Source organism: Neomonachus schauinslandi, chromosome 13 (assembly GCF_002201575.2).
Source record: "Neomonachus schauinslandi chromosome 13, ASM220157v2, whole genome shotgun sequence".
NCBI classification, from domain to species: Eukaryota; Metazoa; Chordata; class Mammalia; order Carnivora; family Phocidae; genus Neomonachus; species Neomonachus schauinslandi.
In genome coordinates, this window is record NC_058415.1 from 24640940 (window position 1) to 24660441 (window position 19502).

The 19502-nt window shown below is 38.8% G+C and overlaps 1 protein-coding gene across 2 annotated transcripts in view; it reads right to left on the minus strand.

The window, feature by feature from the left end:
* UBQLN1 (ubiquilin 1) overlaps positions 1–19502 on the minus strand; it is a 53321-nt gene that overhangs the window by 23648 nt on the left and 10171 nt on the right. The window lies entirely within an intron of this gene.

Genomic DNA, 19502 nt, shown 5'->3' on the forward strand with positions numbered 1-19502 from the left:
AGGAATCTATGTTAACAGACTACCTCAGAGGATCAGTCCAAATTCAGAAAAGTATCACATCTTAAACCACTCCACCCTAATGCCCTACAGAAATGGGTCTCAATAGATGAAGGCACTATTACCAAGGGAATGTTTTGGAAATAGAAAGGGGTATGTTTGGTTGTCATAATAAGTAGGAAGACACATTAAATAATATCTGAGATTTTATAAAATCTTGCAGAAGGCAGGGAAGGGGAATTGTAGACGGATATAAATAAAACAAGACAGACTATATGTCAATCATTGTTGAAAATGAGAAGTGCATGAAAGTTCATTACACTCTACCTTTGCTTATGAATGAAATTTTCCATAATCAAGTTACAACACTCAGTGTAAGCAACTGTTTGTTGTTTTTTAATCATAAAGATAATGCAAAATATGGGACGCCTGGGTGGCTCAGTCGTTAAGCGTCTGCCTTCAGCCTGGGTCATGATCCCAGGATCCTGGGATCGAGCCCCGCATCGGGCTCCCTGCTCAGCAGGAAGCCTGCTTCTCCCTCTCCCGCTCCCCCTGCTTGTGTTCCCTCTCTCGCTGTGTGTCTTTCTGTCAAATAAATAAATAAAATCTTAAAAAAAAAAAAAAGATAATGCAAAATAATGCTACAGTAAATATTTTGGAGCTTTTCCATCTGAGCTCTCCTTCCTTTATCTAAAAATATGTCCTTTTTATCTAAGGTAACAATTTCCAAATAACTACAAAATCTTTGTAAAACACCATTTGATAATATCCTATAGAGAGAGGCCAATCAATAATTTAACCATTCTATTACTGACATGTCATTTCTCCCTTTGGTAGCTACTAGAAAGAGTAACAATGTAATGAGCAGCAGAATACATGGTTCTCTATTTTTCTATTTTCTTTTTAAGATTTTATTTATTTGAAAAAGAAAGTGAGCGAGCACAATCAGGAGAGAGGCAGAGGGAGAAGCAGACTCCCTGCTGAGCAGGGAGCCCAACTCGGGACTTGATCCCACAACCCTGAGATCATGACCTGAACCAAAGGCAGACGCTTAACCGACTGAGCCACCCAGGCGCCCCAGAACACATGGCTTTCTAAGGACTGAATGAGATGTATGTAAAATGTAAACATCAAACACATTGATGGTGGTCAATAAATTGAAGCTAATGCAATGCCAGCTCTTTTAATCTTCAATACCTCTGAGGTAGATGGGTTTTAATCCTATTTCAGATACAGAAACAAAGATAGGTTCAATATGTCCCTCTCCATGACATGCTAATAAACTCCCCGGTTAGATTCAAACCTAAGTCTAACATCAAGGACCAATCCACCCAGATAAACTATAATCTGTTTCATATGTAAAATGAGATTAATTTAAATCTAAATGTGTTTTCCTAACCTTAAAGAAAACATTTTCAGAATCTTTAATATCCCTCATGTCATTCCGAAATAAATGATTTAATTGTCTAACCTATAATTATATTGCATTTTAGCGTATTTTAAGATCTGAAGGTAAAATGCCAAAGAAACACATCTACTCTTATATCCCGTTAAATCCCCACTAAAATAGTAAAGGATTTTTTAATGCTTTATGGAAGTATAACTCACATATAATTTGCCCATTTAAGGTGTACAGTTCAATGGTTTTCAGTATATTCACAGATATGTGCAATCACACAAGTCAATTTTAGAAAATTTCATCTTCTCTAAAAGAAACTAACACCCTTTAGCTATTACCTCCCTATTCCCCCATCACTTCAACCCTTAAGAAACCACTAATCTGGGAGAAGATATTTGCAAATGACATATCAGATAAAGGGCTAGTATCCAAAATCTATAAAGAACTCATCAAACTCAACACCCAAAGAACAAAGAATCCAATCAAGAAATGGGCAGAAGACATGAACAGACATTTTTCCAAAGAAGACATCCAAATGGCCAACAGACACATGAAAAAGTGCTCAATATCGCTCGGCATCAGGGAAATCCAAATCAAAACCTCAATGAGATACCACCTCACACCAGTCAGAATGGCTAAAATTAACAAGTCAGGAAATGACAGATGTTGGCGGGGATGCGGAGAAAGGGGAACCCTCCTACACTGTTGGTGGGAATGCAAGCTGGTGCAGCCACTCTGGAAAACTGTATGGAGGTTCCTCAAAAAGTTGAAAATAGAGCTACCATATGATCCAGCAATTGCACTACTGGGTATTTACCCCAAAGATACAAAAGTAGGGATCTGAAGGGGTACGTGCACCCCGATGTTTATAGCAGCAATGTCCACAATAGCCAAACTGTGGAAAGAGCCAAGATGTCCATCAACAGATGAATGGATAAAGAAGATGTGGTATATATATACAATGGAATATTATGCAGCCATCAAAAGGAATGAGATCTTGCCATTTGCAACGATGTGGATGGAACTGGAGGGTATTATGTTGAGTGAAATAAGTCAGAGAAAGACATGTATCATATGACCTCACTGATATGAGGAATTCTTAATCTCAGGAAACAAACTGAGGGTTGCTGGAGTGGGGGGTGGGGTGGGAAGGATGGGGTGACTGGGTGATAGACACTGGGGAGGGTATGTGCTCTGGTAAGCGCTGTGAATTGTGCAAGACTGTTGAATCTCAGATCTGTACCTCTGAAACAAATAATGCAATATATGTTAAGAAAAAAAAAAGAAGAAGAAGAAGAAGAAGGTAGTGGGAGGGGAAGAATGAAGCAGGGGAAATCGGAGGGGAGACGAACCATGAAAGGCAACGGACTCTGAAAAACAAACTGAGGGTTCTAGAGGGGAGGGGGGTGGGGGGATGGGTTAGCCTGGTGATGGGTATTGAGGAGGGGACATTCTGCATGGAGCACTGGGTGTTATGCACAAACAATGAATCATGGAACACTTCATCTAAAACTAATGATGTAATGTATGGGGATTAACATAAGAATAAAAAAAAAAAAAAGAAACCACTAATCTATCTTCTTTCTCTACAGATTTCCCTATGCTTGACATTTCACATAAATGCAATTATATAATATGTGGTCTTTGTAACTGGCTTCTTTTATTTAGCATAATGTTTTCAAGGTTCACCCATGTTGTAGCATGTATCAGTACTTCCTTACTTTTTATGGCCAAAAACTATTCCATTACATGGATATACAACATTTTGTTTAGCCATTCATCAACTGATGGACATCTGCGTTGTTTCCACCTTTGGGCTCTTATAAATAATGTTGCTATAAACATTCATATACAAGTTTTGGTGTGGACATAGGTTTTCATTTCTCTTTGGTATATATCTAGATGTAGAATTACTGGGTCATATGTATCTCTTCATTTAACCACTTGAGGAATCACCAAAATGTTATTCTAAGTGGCTGTACCATTGTACATTCGCACCAGCAGTACATAAGGGTTCCAATCTCTCCATATCCTCACCAATATTTATTATCCAACTTTTTAATTATAGCCATTCTAGTGGTTTTGATTTGCATTTCCTTGATAGTTAATGACATTGAATATCTGTTCGTGTGCTTATTTGTATATCTTCTTTGGAGAACTATTTATTCAGATTCTTCACTTTTTATATTGGTTTGTCTTTTTATTATTGAGTTACAAAAATTCTTTTTTTAAGTTTCATTTATTTAAGTAATCTCTACACCCAATGTGGGGCTTGACTCAAAACCCCAAGATCAAGAGTTGTGTGCTTTTCTGACTAAGCCACCCAGGCACCCCTCAAAAGTTCTTTATATATTCCAGATACAAATCTCTTTCAGGGATAGGATTAGCAAAAAGAGATGACAGAACAAACTGAGACCTTTTAATCTCAACTGGAACAAAATTTTAAAGCTGGACATCACATGGACACCTGATCAATTAATTTAGCAGACCCAAGAGAACCGAATCCTAAACTGGCAATGCAGAAAGCTAAATCCCCAGAATCTGCAAAATACCCAGAAGACACAATACTGTAAGGCTGAGGGCAGGGGGTCATGAGCTGAGAGATGCTTAAGGTCTAAAACAAAGAGGACTACTTGAAAGTCTCAGCAGCAGACATATCCTCACTTCACACTAAGCAAACAGTTGCCCCTCCTCAAACCCGACAAAAGATTAGAGGATTTTTTCTTCTCTTGAAAGGGAACAGAGAGGGGCGCCTGGGTGGCTCAGTTGTTAGGCATTTGCCTTTGGCTCAGGTCATGATCCCAGGGTCCTGGGATCGAGCCCCACATCGGGATCCCTGCTCGTCAGGAAGCCTGCTTCTCCCTCTCCCACTACCCCTTCTTGTGTTCCCTCTCTCGCTGTGTCTCTGTCAAATACATAAATAAAAAAATCTTAAAAAAAAAAAGAAAGAAAGGAAACAGAGAGTCTCTGGACTAAACACCCAAGGCACAATGAAAGCAAGAGTGTAATACCAAAATGAAGAAAATTAAGAAAACACAGACATACTAGATGCTGAGCCTTTACCCCTTCACCCCACATCTATCAAACAGAACATTGGCAGGGGGCCTTCACCATCGGGCAGGAAGGCTATAATATTATAGTGTCTCCAAGGAGAATCTAACCATCCTAAAAGAAAAATACTTAAAGATATGGATGTAGGAGTTTTTCCCAGGCACCCTAGAACAGTGATACCCAATGGGGATGGGTGCCTCCCTCTATCCACCCCAGGAAGCATCTGGCAAAGTCTGAAGACATTTCTGCTTGTCACAACCACTGTCATCTGGTGGGTAGAGACCAGACATGCTGCTATACCTCCTAAAATGCACAGGATAGTCCCATCAACAAAGAACTATCCAATTCAAAGTGTCAATAATGACAAGGTTGCACAACTGCCCTAGAGCTGTACTTCTGAAAGTACTGTCCCCAGATGAGCAGCACTCACCATTACTAGGTTAACTTGGTAGAAATGCAAATTCTCAGTCCCCACCCCAGACGAACCAAATCAGAAACCCCAGGGATGGGGCCTAGTAATCTATGGTTTAACAAGCCTCCCAGGTAATTCTGATGCACACTAAAATTTAAGGACCACTACCTGCTCTAAGTATAACAACAAATATTCCCCCAAAATGAAGATGATAAAGGAACATATTAAAGGTCATCAAAAGAATACAACCACACACACACACACACACACACAGAGTCCTGAACAAACAAGTTGCTAAGGAGGAAAAAAAAAGAGAAGAACCTGTAGATGAAACTGAAACTTTTTTTTTTAAGTAGCTCCATGCCCAGCATGGAGCCCAAGGCAGGGCTTCAACTCATGACCCTGAAATCAAGACCTGAGCTGAGATAGAGTCAGATGCTTAACCAACTGAGCCACCCAGGAGCCCTGAAAAAGAAACTTTTTAAGTATACATGGAGCTGTCACCAAGACAGACCATAAACTGGAGAACAGAAAAACCTCGGATATTTAAAATAACTGAAATCATATAAATATATTCCCTGACAATTGGAATTATACTAAAAATCAGTAACAGAAGATATCAGGAAAATTTCCAAGTTAAACAATTACTCCTAAATAATTCATGGGTCAAAAAGGAAGTCTTGAGTATAAATTAGAAAGAAAGTATTTCCAACTAAATGAAAATGAAGCTACAATATGTCAAAATTTGTGAGATTCGGCTAAAGCAATGCCTAGGGAAATTTATAGTATTGAAGGCTTATATTTAAGAAAGATCACAATCTGTTTTAACCTTTAGAAACTCAAGGAGCAAATGAAACCCAAACAAGGAATTAGTATTAAAAAAAGCAGAAATCAACAAAATAAAAACAGAACAAGAGAAAAATCTTTTCAAATATCAGTAAAATTGATAAACCTCTAGCTAGACTGAACAAGAAAAAACAGCAAGACATATATTAACAATATCAGGAACAAGGGAGGCGAAAGACTACAGACTTCATGAACAGTAAAAGGATAAGGGATACTCCACACATATATATGTGACAACTTTGATGAAATGAGTCAATTTCTTGAGTCTAGCTATCAGAACTCATTCAATCTCTTTTGAAAATACAAGTGGGAACAATTCTCAACTCATTTCATGAGGGCAATACTACCCTGATAACCAAAGCAAGAAAACAAAGTAGAAGAAAACTACAGACCAATATCCCTCAGGAACATAGATGTAGAAATCCTCCATAAAAATACCAGCAAATCAAATCCAGCGCTATACAGAGATACAAGAGGTTAAGCCAACATTTGAAAATAAATGTAATTTATATCAACACACAAAGGAAGAAAAACCATACAATCTTATGAGTCAATAGTAAAAAAGCATGTGACAACATTAATTCATGATGAAAGTCTCAACAAATTAGGAATAAAAGGGAACTACTTAGACCTGATAAAGTGCATCAAGGAAATATGTGCAGTTAACATCATACTTAATGGTGAATGCTTTCCCACTAATATCAGGAACAAAGCAAAGATATTACCCCCAATACACCACCACCACCCCACTATACTCAACATGGTACTCAAAATCCCAGTCAATGTGACAAGGCAGGAAAAGAAATAAAGGCATAGATACTGGAAAAGAAAAAAAAGAAACAAGAAACTTATTGGTCACTTGCAATGCCTTATCTACATTCCACTTCAAAAATTAATGTTTTTAAGCAAATGAGAAACAAGCCAGACTGAGTGAAAATATTTGCAAAAGACATATGTGATAAAGGACTATTATCCAAAATACACAAAGGACTGGGGCACCTGGGTGGCTCAGGTGGTTAAGCATCTGCCTTCGGCTCAGGTCAGATCTCCGGGTCTTGGGATAGAGGTCCCATGTCAGTTTCCCTGCTCAGAGGGGAGTCTGCTTCTCCCTCGCCTCTGCCCCCCCTTCCCTCTGCTCATGCTCTCTCTCTTGCTCTCAAATAAATAATATCTTTAAAGATATATATATATATATACGAGGGGCGCCTGGGTGGCTCAGTTGTTAGGCGTCTGCCTTCGGCTCAGGTCATGATCTCAGGGTCCTGGGATTGAGCCCCGCATCGGGCTCCCCGCTCCACGGGAAGCCTGCTTCTCCCTCTCCCAGTCCCCCTGCTTGTGTTCCCTCTCTCGGTGTGTCTCTGTCAAATAAATAAATAAAATCTTTAAAATATATATATATATATATATACACACACACACACACACACACACACACGAAGAACTAAAACCCAACGTTAACAACCAATTAAACAACATGATTTTAAAAATGTGGTGATGGGTATTAAAGAGGGCACGTTCTGCATGGAGCACCGGGTGTTATACGCGAACAATGAATCATGGAACACTGCATCAAAAACTAATGATGTAATATATGGTGATTAATATAACATAGTAATAAAAGTAAAATTAAAAAAAAAATGGGCAAAAGACTTTAACAGACACCTCACCAAAAATTATATAAAAATGCAAACAAGCACATGAAAAGATTCTCCACATCCTGTATCATTAGGGAACTGAAAAATAAAACTAGGAGATCACACTACACTCTTAGATAGAATGTCCAAATCCAAAAAACAACACTAGATGCCAGAAAGGATGGAGAACAGGAACTCTCATTCATCGCTGATGAGGTACCATTTGATATACTTTGGAAGACAGTAAGGCAGTTTTTTAATAAAGCTCTTACCATTTGATCCAGCAATCACACTCCTTGGTATTTACCCAAAGAAGTTAAAAACTTATGTCCACACAAAAGGAGAAAATCAGGAGCTAAGTAGTATTAACAAATGATAAAAGCTGCAAACTTATGTCCACACAAAAACCTGCACACAGATGTTTATAGCAGTTTTATTCATTACTGTCAAGACTCAGAAGCAACCAAGATATTCTTTAGTAGATGAATAAACAAACTGTGGAACATCCAGACAATGGAATATTACTCATATATATATATATAAAACTGTGTGTGTGTGTGTGTCTGTACACATTTTTAAATAAAACCATGAAAACACATCAAGGAACCTTAAATACATATTACTAAGTCAGATAAGCCAATCTGAAGAGTCCACATATTTTATAATTACAACTATATGACCTATATGACATTCTAGAAAAGGCAAAACTATGAGGATCAGTGGTTGCTAGGGATTAGGAAAGGCTGATGAATAGGCAGATACATGTCATTAAACAAAAGTCAAAAAAACCCAAAGAAGGGGCGCCTGGGTGGCTCAGTTGGTTAAGCGACTGCCTTCGGCTCAGGTCATGATCCTGGAGTCCCTGGATCGAGTCCCACATCGGGCTCCCTGCTCGGCAGGGAGCCTGCTTCTCCCTCTGACCCTCCTCCCTCTCATGCTCTCTGTCTCTCATTCTCTCTCTCTCAAATAAATAAATAAAATCTTAAAAAAAAAAAAAAATTAAAAAAATAAAAAAAACCCCAAAGAATGTAAAAACATCAAGAGTGTGTCTTAAACTATTGGGGGGGGGGCGGTTCTTGCATGGCTCAGTCGGTTGGGCATCTGACTTCGTCTCAGGTCATGATCCCAGGGTCAGCAGAGTCTGCTTGTCCCTCTCCCTCTGCCCCTCCCCGCCTTGTGCTGTCTCTCAAATAAATTTTAAAAAAAATCTTTAAAAAAGTGAAAAAGAGTGAATCTTAAATTATGGACTTTAGGTGATGATGTCCATCAATTACAACAAATGTACTACTATGGGGTGGGATGTTGAGGGTATGGGAGGTGGGAGGATGTGGAGCAGGGGGTATGGAAACTCTGTACTCACCACTCAATTTGCTGTGAATCTAAAACTGCTCTAAAAAAATACAAGTCTTTTTTGAAAACAAAAAGATAAAATAAATTCATACTATCATTATGCTAAAAAATCATTCTGAAATAACAGGGAAATTTCGAACTGATGAAATTAAGGAATTATTCACTGCAAAGGCAGGATAATGTACTGCTTTTTAAAAAGGTCCTTATTTTTTTAGAGATACATGCTGAAGTACTAAGGGATGAAATGATATAATGCATGACAGATGTATCAAAATGATGAGGAAGAAAGGGCAGGGCACCTGGGTGGCTCAGTTGGTTAGGCATCTGCCTTCAGTTCAGGTCATGATCCCAGGGGTCCTGGGACCAAGCCCCACATGGAGCCTGCTTTTCCCTTTCCCTCTGCTCCTCCCCCTGCTTGTGCTCTCTCTCCCCTCCCCGCCCCCACTCTTAAATAAATAAATAAATATCTTTTTAAAAAAATGATGAGGAAGAGGGAGGCACCTTAAGGGAAAGTATACCTGAAACAAGACTGGCTTTAAGATTAGCTGTCAAAACTGGGTACAGGATTCCTGACAGTTTAACTTGTTATTATTACTCCCTGTATAATTGAAATCACCCATAATAAAAAGAAAATTACAAAAAAAAATTTAAAGGCGTAAAATTTTACATACAGTAAAAAATCCCTCAAAATGAAAACATTTTCAGACATACAAAAACAGATTTTGTTACGTGGCATATACAGACTATAGGAAATGTTAATGTGTTCCTCAGAAGAAAATGACCCTAAATTAAGGAATAAAAAATGGAAAGGATATATACATGGCTAAATCAAAATGAAAACTGATTGTAAAAATAGCATTAAAAATAATGCCTTGTGATATATGAAAGAAAGTCTAGCCCAGAGGCAGGTACATGGGAATTCAACTGTTCTAAGGTCCTTGAACTAACTGGGAAGAAGTACAAGTACTTATTAATTTAGACATTTTATAAATTAAGATGCACATGGTAATCTCTAGAATAACTACTAAAAGAATAGTAAAAACAGGGCGCCTGGGTGGCTCAGTTGGTTAAGCGACTGCCTTCGGCTCAGGTCATGATCCTGGAGTCCCGGGATCGAGTCCCGCATCGGGCTCCCTGCTCGGCGGGGAGTCTGCTTCTCCCTCTGACCCTACCCCCTCTCATGTGCTTGCTCTCTCTCACTCTCTCTCTAATAAATAAATAAAATCTTTAAAAAAAAAAAAAAAGAATAGTAAAAACAGCATACATCTACCAACCTAATAAAAGGGATAACTGAAATAATACAAAATAATCTAGAACAGAAAAGGCAGTACAGAATAAACAGGAAAAATTTTAAAAATCAAATAGTATAATGGTAAATGTAAACCAAATTTAGCAGCAATTACATAACAGACTGTATGTTAAAAAGACAAAGACTACCAGACTGGATTTAAAAACTCAACTTCATGCTGCTTAAAAATGATATTCCTAAACTGTAAAGAAAAAGAAAGGTTGAAAATAAAAAGAATGGGTGTGACCAAACAAAGTGAGCAAGGCTATTCTAGTCAACAAAACAGACTTTAGTACAAAAGCAACTAGGACATTTCAACGTTCTAAAGTGTTAAATTCACAAGACAAAACTTTAAAATTATACATACATAATAAAACAGCTTCAAAATGCATAAAACAAAAACTAAACATAACCACAAAGAAAAACAGACAAATCCAAAAGTACAGTAAGATTTTAGCACATTTACCTCAGTACCTGAAACAGGCCAAAAAAAAAAAAAAGGAAAAAGAAAAAAATACACACACACACACACACACGACTTGAACATAATTAACAAATGTCCTAACTGGAATGTATAGAAAGCTGCACCCAACAACTGCAGAATAAACATTCCTTTTAAAGTACATTTATAGGGGCGCCTGCGTGGCTCAGTCGTTAAGCGTCTGCCTTCGGCTCAGGTCATGATCCCAGGGTCCTGGGATCGAGCCCCGCATCGGGCTCCCTGCTCCGCGGGAAACCTGCTTCTCCCTCTCCCACTCCCCCTGCTTGTGTTCCCTCTCTCGCTGTGTCTCTCTGTCAAATAAATAAATAAAATCTTTAAAAAAATAAATAAATAAAGTACATTTATAAAATTAGACCATATGCTGTGCCATAAAGCAGGGCAACATATTTCAAGTGAAAATCCTACCAAGCATGTACTATGACCACATGCAAATTAAACAGTACCAAAAAGAGAAATCAATAAAATTCTATACAACTGGAAATGACATCCTAAGCGGAACACAAAAAGATGCAACCATTTAAAAAAAAGGCACAATAGGGGCGCCTGGTGGCACAGGTGGTTAAGCATCTACCTCCCGTCAGGTCATGATCTTGGGGTCCTGGGAACACGCCCCACATAGGGCTCCCTGCTCAGCGGGGAGTCTCCTTGTCCCTTTCCCTATGCCCCTACCCCCTAGTGCTTGCAGGCATGCTCCCACGTGCTCTCAAATAAAATCTTTAAACAAAAAAGGCACAATAAATTGAACTATCATTAACAGAGGTAAGCAACAGAGAGAAAACACCTAAAATACCAACAACCAAGAGAGCCTGAATCCAGATTTTACACAGGACATGTACATATATCAAAACAAAACCCAATTAAAAAATGGTCAAGAGACTAAAATAAGAACTTCACAAAATTAAGTTAAATGGCTAACACAAACAAAAAGCTGCTTTTCCTAATTATTTATCAAACAGGTAACTTCAAACTAAAAACAGTGATACACTCACAGAATGGTTCACCTTAAAAGATTAGTACAGAGTGTTCTAGAAGATGTGGAGCAACCAGAATCCACATAAATTACAGATAGAAGCATAGGTTGGTACATTCTGTAAAAATTTTTTTTAAAGATTTTATTTATTTTGAGAGAGAGAATGAGAGAGAGAGAGAGCATGAGAGGGGTGAAGGCCAGAGGGAGAAGCAGACTCCCTGCTGAGCAGGAAGCCCGATGCAGGACTCGTCCTGGGACTCCAGGATCACGACCTGAGCCAAAGGCAGTCGCTTAACCAACTGAGCCACCCAGGCGCCCCTGGAAAAATATTTTGAGACAGAAGCTGAACTGATGCTTACTCTACTGACCCAACAATTCCACTTACGGGATTTTATCTAACAAATTTACGTATCCGTAAGTACACCAAAAGACATGTTCAAGGAAGTTCAAACCAGTATTCTTTGTTATTAGCCAAAAACTTTAAACCCAACTGTTCCTTAACTGTAGAAGAAATTGTGGTATATTTACTTAATACGGTATTACACACGATAACAAATGAACTATAGCTACATGTCATCATGGATCCCTCAATGCAGAGCAAAAGCCAATCACAAATGAAGATAAACTGTGATTTCATTTATATAAAGTTCAAGAAAAGAGGGGCAAAATCCATAGTGTCAGAGTGAAAATAGTGGTTACCTATGGGAGGAGGAGGTGATGACAAGGGTGAAACTCCTGGTTCTCAGGGGCACCTAAAGCAATTCAAGTATGAACTCACAGACAAGTTGGAAAGCATTATGTTAGAGATGGTGATAGAGTTCAGTTATAGTTCTAGTACTATAGAGAGGAAAACTGTATCATCTGACAGCCAATTGTAACTCAGTTCTTATTAAAAATAAATTTTAATTTCAAGCCAATCTCAAAATATTTAGATATTAGAACCACTCCCCAACAGAAGACTAATGTAATACTGTAGAAGATTAACGTGATTATTCTGGGTAATTATCCAAAGCCTGGAACAAACTAGCAAAAAACAAAGGATTAACTACTCAATTCAGCTGCCCGCTACTCCATAAACCTCACTTTTAATCGTACCATATCAAACAGATATGATATGCTTTTCCAAATACGCTGTATTTTAGAAAACTATGATCCAAATATGATCAATGTAAACAATGTTATGATTTTTTTAATTAACATATAATGTATTGTTTGTTTCAGGGGTACAGGTCTGTGATTCATCAGTCTTACACAATACACAGTGCTCACCACAACACATACCCTCCCCAATGTCCATCACCCAGCCAACCCATCCTTCCCAAACCCCTCCACTCCAGCAAACTTCAGTTTGTTTCCTGAGATTAAGAGTCTATTATTGTTTTGTCTCCCTCTCTGGTTACCTCGTTTCATTTTTTCCTCTCTTCTCCTATGATCCTCTGCCTTGTTTCTCAAATTCCACATATCAGTGAGATCATATGATAACTGTCTTGCTCTGATTGACTTATTTTGCTTAGCATAATACCCTCTAGTTCCAACCACGTCACTGCAAATGGCAAGATTTCATTTTTTGACAGCTCCATAATATTCCACTGTGTATATATACCACATCCTCTTGATCCATTCACCTGTCGATCGACATCTGGGCTCTTTTCATAGTTTGGCTATTGTGGAGGTGCAGGTGCCCCTTTGGATTACTAGATTTGTATCTCTGGGGTAAATACCCAGGAGTGCAATTGCTGGGTTGTAGGGTAACTCTATTTTCAACTTTTTGAGGAAACCTCCATGCTGTTTTCCAGAGTGGCTGCACCAGCTTGCATTCCCACCAACAGTGTAGGAGGATTCCCCTTTCTCCACATCCTCAACATCTGTCATTTCCTGACTTGTTAATTTTAGCCATTCTGACTGGTGTGAGGGGGTATCTCATTGAGGTTTTGATTTGGATTTCCCTGATGCCAAGTAATGTTGAGCACTTTTTCATGTGTCTGTTGGCCATTTAGATATCTTCTTTGCAGAAATGTCTGTCCATGTCTTCTGCCCACTTCTTGATTGGATTATTTATTCTTTGGGTATTGAGTTTAAGAAGTTCTTTATAGATTTTGGATACTAGCCCTTTATCTGATATGTCATTTGCAAGTATCTTCTCCCATTCTGTCAGTTTTCTTTTGGTTTTGTTGACTGTTTCCTTTGCTTTGCAAAAGCTTTTTATCTTTAAGTCCCAACAGTTCATTTTTGCCCTTGCTTCCCTTGCCTTTGGCGATGTGTCTAGAAGAAGTTGCTGCAGCTGAGGTCAAAGAGGTTGCTACCTGTGTTGTCCTTTAGGATTCTGATGGATTCCTGTCTCCCATTTAGATCTTTCAACCATTTTGAGTCTATTTTTGTGTGTGGTGTACAGAAATGGTCCGGTTTCATTCTTCTGCATGTGGCTGTCCAATTTTCGCAGCACCATTTGTTGAAGAGACTGTCTTTGTTCCATTGGACATTCTTTCCTGCTTTGTCAAAGATTAGTTGACCATCGAGTTGAGGGTCCATTTCTGGGCTCTCTATTCTGTTCCATTGATCTAGGTGTCTGTTTTTGTGCCAGTACCATACTGTCTTTGTGGTGACACCTTTGTAATAGAGCTTGAAGTCCAGAATTGTGATGCCACCAGCTTTGCTTTTCTTTTTCAACGTTCCTCTGGCTATGCGGGGTCTTTTCTGGTTCCATACAAATTTTAGGATTATTTGTTCCATTTCTTTGAAAAAAGTTGATGGTATTTTGATAGGGATTACATTAAATGTGTAGATTGCTCTAGGTAGCATAGACATTTTTAAGATTTTATTTATTTGACAGAGTGAGAGAGCACGTGGGCACAGGCAGAGGGAGTGGCAGGCAGAGGAAGAGGGAGTAGCAGGCTCCCCGCAGAGCAGGGGGAGCCCAACACGGGACTCAATCCCAGGACCCCGGGATCATGACCTGAGCAGAAGGCAGTCGCTTAACCAACTGAGCCACCCAGGCGCCCCTAGACCTTTTAACAGTATTTGTTCTTCCAATCCATGACCATGGAATGTTTTTCCATTTCTTTGTGTCTTCCTCAATTTCTTTCATGAGTGTTCTATAGTTTTCTGAGTACAGATCCTTTGCCTCTTTGGTTAGATTTATTCCTAGGTATCTCATGGTTTTGGGTGCAATTGTACATGGGATCGACTCCTTAATTTCTTTCTTCTGTCTCGTTGCTGGTATACAGAAATGCAACTGATTTCTGTGCACTGATTTTATATCCTGACACTTTACTGAATTCCTGCATGAGTTCTAGCAGTTTTGCGTGTGGAGTCTTTTGGGTTTTCCACATAAAGTATCACGTCATCTGCAAAGAGTGAGAGTTTGACTTCTCTGCCAATTCAGATGTCTTTTATTTCTGGTTGTTTGATTGCTGAGGCTATGATTTCTAGTACTATGTTGAACAGTAGTGGTGATAGTGGACATGGACATCCCTGCCGTGTTCCTGACCTTAGGGGAAAAGTTCTCAGTTTTTCCCCATTGAGAATGGATACTTGCTGTGGGTTTTTCATAGATGGCTTTTATGATATTGAGGTATGTACCCTCTATCCCTACACTCCGAAGAGTTTTAATCAAGAAAGGATGTTGTACTTTATCAAATGTTTTTTTCTGCATCTATTGAGAGGATCATATGGTTCTTGTCCTCTTTTATTAATGTACTGTATCACATTGATTGCTCTGCGGATGCTGAACCAACCTTGCAGCCCAGGAATAAATCCCACTTGGTTGTGGTGAATAATCCTTTTAATGTACTGTTGGATCCTGTTGGCTAGTATTTTGGTGAGAATTTTTGCATCCATGTTCATCAGGAATATTGGTCTGTAATTCTCCTTTTTGGTGGGGTCTTTGTCTGGTTTTGGGATCAAGGTAATGCTGGCCTCATAAAATGAGTTTGGAAGTTTTCCTTCCATTTCTATTTTCTGGAACAGCTTCAGAAGAATAGGAATAGTTATTAATTCTTCTTTGGTAGAATTCCCCTGGGAAGCCATCTGGCCCTGGGCTCTTGTTTGTTGGGAGATTTTTCTTTTTTTTTTAAGATTTTATTTATTTGACAGAGAGCGAGCACAAGCAGGTGGAGTGGCAGAGGGAGAGGGAGAAGCAGACTCCCTGCTGAGCAGGGAGCCCAATGTGGGGCTCGATCCCAGGACCCTAGGATCATGACCTGAGCTGAAGGCAGTCGCTTAACCAACTGAGCCACCCAGGTGCCCCTGTTGGGAGATTTTTGATGACTGCTTCAATTTCCTTGGTGATTATGGGTCTGTTCAGGTTTTCTATTTCTTCCTGGTTCAGTTTTGGTAGTCTATACATCTCTAGGAATGCATCCATTTCTTCCAGATTGTCTAACGTGTTGGCATATAGGTGCTCATAATATGTTCTATAATTGTTTGTATTTCTTTGGTGATGGTTGTGATCTCTCCTCTTTCATTCATGATTTTATTTATTTGGGTCATTTCTCTTTTCTTTTTGTTAAGTCTGGCCAGGGGTTTATCAATCTTATTAATTCTTTCAAAGAACCAGCTCCTAGTTTCGTTGATCTGTTCTACTGTTCTTTTGGTTTCTAGTTCATTGATTTCTGCTCTGATCTTTATGATTTCTCTTCTCCTGCTGGGTTTAGGCTTTATTTGCTGTTCTTTCTCCAGCTCCTTTAGGTGTAGGGTTAGGTTGTGTACTTGAGACCTTTCTTGTTTCTTGAGAAAGGCTTGTATTGCTATATACTTCCCTCTTAGGACCACCTCTGCTGCATCCCAAAGGTTTTGAACAGTTGTTTTCATTTGTTTCCATGAATTTTTAAAATTCTTTTTTAATTTCCCAGTTGACCCATTCATTCTTTAGTAGGATGCTCTCTAGCCTCCACGTATTTGAGTTCTTTCCAACTTTCCTCTTGTGATTGAGTTCGAGTTTCAAAGCATTGTGGTCTGAAAATATGCAGGGAATGATCCCAATCTTTTGGTACCGGTTGAGACCTAATTAGTGACGCAGGATGTGATCTATTCTGGAGAATGTTCCATGGGCACTAGAGAAGAATGTGCATTGTTGCTTTGGGGTGGAATGTTTTGAATATATCTGTTAAGTCCAACTGGTCCAGTGTGTCATTTAAAGCCCTTATTTCCTTGTTGATCTTTTGTTTAGATGATCTGTCCATTTCAGTGAGGGGGGTGTTAAAGTCCCCTACTATTATTGTATTGTTGTCAATGTGTTTCTTTGATTTTTTTATTAATTGGCTGCTCCCATGTTAGGGGCATAAATATTCACAACTGTTAGATCTTCTTATTGGATACACCCTTTATGATACAGTGTCCTTCCTCATCTCTCTCTCTCTCTCTCTTTTTTAAGATTTTATTTATTTGACAGAGAGAGATCTAGCGAGAGAGGGAACACAAGCAGAGGGAGTGTGAGAGGGAGAAGCAGGCTTCCTGCTGAGCAAGGAGCCCGATGCGGGGCTCGATCCCAGGATCCTGGGATCATGACCTGAGCCAAAGGCAGACGCTTAACGACTGAGTCCCCCAGGCGCCCCCCTTCCTCATCTCTTATTACAGTCTTTGGTTTAAAATCTAATTTATCTGATATAAGGATTGCCACCCCAGCTTCCTTTGATGTCCATTAGCATGATAAATGGCTTTCCACCCCCTCGCTTTAAGTCTGGAGGTGTCTTTGGGTCTAAAATGAGTCTCTTGCAGACAGCATATCGATGGGTCTTGTTTTTTTATCCAATTTGATGCCCTGTGTCTTTTGATTGGGGCATTTAGCCCTTTTACAATCAGGGTAACTATTGAAAGATATGAATTTAGTGCCATTGTATTGCCTGTAAGGTGACAGTGACTGTATATTGTCTCTGTTCCTTTCTGGTCTATGTAACTTTTGTGCTCTCTTTGTGCTTAGAGGACCCCTTTCAATATTTCTTGTATGGCTGGTTTGGTGATCGCAAATTCTTTTAGTTTCTGTTTGTTCAGGAAGCTTTTATTTACTCCTTCTATTTTCAGTGACACCCTAGCTGGATAAAATATTCTTGGCTGCATATTTTTCTCATTTAGTACCCAACAATGTTATGTTTTTATGGAATGGCCAAAACTCTACATACTTCAGATTTCCTTAAACTCCTATTCTGCACTATCTAGGTAGAGGGAAACAGTTTCAGCTTCTAGTGGCTTCAAAATACCAAAATTTTCTAACATTTGAACTTCCATGTCTGATGTCTGTTTTATTTACTATTTTTTTGAACACAACAAGAAAAATTAGAGGCTAAGTAGTATTAACAACAACAAAAACAATTAGCAATCTTGAAAACTGTCAAAGCCGTTTTACATAGAGACAGTCCACAGATACTATTTCTCTGCAGAAACGTAAAACTTATGCAACAAATTATATAAAATGTTTCCATCTATATAGGGAAGAATCTTAACCATAAGGGCGAGATTTTTGTAATTTCTTTACTTATTTCTGGACTATCCAGATAGATATTCTTATTTTTGTCCTAAGGCCCATGTTGCCACCACTAACTCAAAAATGAAAAATATATGCTAGAATGGGCCTCTTAATGATCCATGTTTCCTATAAATGTTTCCTACTCTACTCTTGCACTGACAACCTACAGTAATAACCAACGAGCCAAACAGCTGAAAAACTTAGAAGTACTAGACATTTTCCCAATAACCAGAAGAATCAAAATTCTAACATACTTCAAATAATTTGAAATCAACCCAGTATGGGGGCACCTGGGTGGCTCAGTCGTTAAGTGTCTGCCTTCGGCTCAGGTCGTGATCCCAGGGTCCTGGGATCGAGCCCCACATCGGGCTCTCTGCTCAGCAGGAAGCCTGCGTCTCCCTCTCCCACTCCCCCTGCTTGGGTTCCCTCCCTCGCTGTGTCTCTGTCAAATAAATAAAATAAATAAATAAAAAAGAAATCAACCGAGCATGTACAAAACAACCGTCACTAGCCACTTCTTTCAACATCATCCAAAGTCAGGTGTTTCACATCAACAGATTCTCCAGCTACTTTAAGTTTACCCAAGTGATCACCAAAATTATTTTCCATTCTATTGAATATAATGTAACTTTTTTTAAATGCTGAGTTACTGTTGCACATATCAACTGCTGTTCTGCAATACAATGATACTCTTCCAGACTCTCGAGGTGTCTTTTATCTGTTTTGCCAGACTGTGAGTTCATACCTTGACAGCATATCCCCCCTTCCCCCTAAATTTGCTATTTTTAATCAAGAGGAAGAGGCAAATAAGTAATCAAGAATTAGAAAGCCATAAAACAGAATGCTGAGATACTTTGAAATGCTCTCCTCATATGAAAACGTGGGATCTGGTATATCAAATGTTATGACACCAATCTCAGCTGTTCAGGGCCCACTTCACTTATTTCCTGTTCTTGATTGGGGGAATAAAGAGACACATATACAGCTGGAGTGAGGAGAGGGAACAAAGTGGTAAGAAAAAAAGAATGTTTTTGAAACATTTAGACCTGAATTCAAATCTTGGTTTTGCCACTTTCCAGTTGTGACCTTGAGGATGTTACCTAAGGATCTCTGACCCTAGGTTCCCTCATCAGTAAAATGGAGATAATACTTATTCTGCAGGGCTGATGTGAGAATTAAGAGAAGTATGTAAAGTACCTGGGGGCAGAATACTCACATTCATGCAAACACTCAAATATCTACCCTAATTATGTGAAGATAAACTTTGAATTATAACCACTTTTTAAAATTAAGTTAACCTAATAAATAAATAAATAAATAAAATTAAGTTGATCTGACTTTTAAATCAGCTAAAAGAAATACTGTCATCCTTTACAACTATCCCACAATCCAAACCTGCCTTTAGCTCTCTGTGTCTGCTCTTATTAAGTATCCTCAGAAAAAAATAAATTTTGCAACTTTAAAAAAAAAGCTCTGAATACTAAAACATACACATTAATTGTATTCCTTGCAGAACTTCATATTAATAGCATTTAGCAAGAATTTTCTAAATAGTTGTCTGAATAATATACTACATTCAGGGCGCCTGGGTGG